The sequence below is a fragment of the Orycteropus afer genome, unplaced genomic scaffold (assembly GCF_000298275.1).
Source record: "Orycteropus afer afer isolate SDZICR_OR568_19922 unplaced genomic scaffold, OryAfe1.0 scaffold00295, whole genome shotgun sequence".
NCBI classification, from domain to species: Eukaryota; Metazoa; Chordata; class Mammalia; order Tubulidentata; family Orycteropodidae; genus Orycteropus; species Orycteropus afer.
In genome coordinates, this window is record NW_006921882.1 from 3,145,492 (window position 1) to 3,146,815 (window position 1,324).

The window sequence follows — 1,324 nt, forward strand, 5'->3', positions numbered from 1 at the left end:
TTACATGTTCTGATTATTAATGGATGTTTGCAGCTGTTTCTCCTCAAACTGAATCATGCCATGTCAGCAAATGGAGGTCTTGAAAGCTTTTTTTTATACATATCATTAAGGTTGGTTCCACCCTGATGATGCAGCTCTTTCCCAGTCATATTTTGAGTACCTTCTGACCTAAGGGGCTGGTTTTCCTGCACTGTATTGGACAATATTTCAGGGCTATTCATAAAGTTGTCCAGTAATGTATCACAGTGTTTCTCTGCTATTCATAAGGTTTGCCCTGGCCAATTATTTGAGAAGTGGATGGCCTCTTCCTTCTTTCTAGTCTGTCTCAGTCTGTAAGTTGCATTGAAACTGTGCACCATGTGCAACCCTACTGGCATCTGAGACACCGGTGGCACAACCTCAAGCCTCACAGCAACACCAAGCCACCCCAGTATGACAAACTGACAGACAAGTTTGTCTTCCTTAGCTATTCAGAACCTCTCTGCCCTCCCCTTACCTGGATCCCGTGGCTCTATCTTCCTCGCTTCCCTCCCCCCCTCCTACTTCCTGCTCTTGGGTGTGTGGCCTGCCTCCTTCCCTTACCTGGATCCCACAGCTCTGTCTCAGCCCTGGCTCCTCCCCCACCTCCCAGGTCTGGGTGTGTGGCCTGTCTGCCTGCCTCTGTCCTCTAGGCCTGGTGCCGTGAGTCAATGGCAGTGGGTTTTTGGTCTTGAATTCTACTGCTTAATATTTTCAACTATCCTTCTTATGGTTGTTTCTTTGAGTTTGCCCCATGTATACCCAAATGTGTCCACACATGTATGTATCTTTTCGTCTCTCTTTATATTTAATATTTCTGGGGTGGAGGTTCAGTGGTAGAATTCTCACTTTCCGAGCAGGGGACCAGGGTTTGATCCCTGCCAATGAACCTCATATGCAGCCACCTAAGATGGACCGGGAAGGAAGTCCTGTTGACCTACTTCTGAACATTAGTCAGTGAAGACCTTGTGGGTCCACTCTACAGCTGGTCATGGGGACGGCACAGGGCTGGGCATGGGCTTTGTCCCATTGTCAACGGGTCATGGTGAATTGGGGGCTGCTTGATAACAGCTAACATCAACAATTTGATTTTAGGGCTATCTCTTATAAGCAGCAGTTAGCAGGTATTCTTTTTGATCCCAATGGACATAACTTTAAATGTTTTTACTCTCATTACAGGAAAAATGAGGGCTTGATCCATTTACATGGCTATTTTAAGGTTTAATTAATTCTGTAATTAATTAATAATTAATTCTGTAATAGCCAATGTATGAAGCCCTGTGCAATCATGGTGTTTAGCACTTTA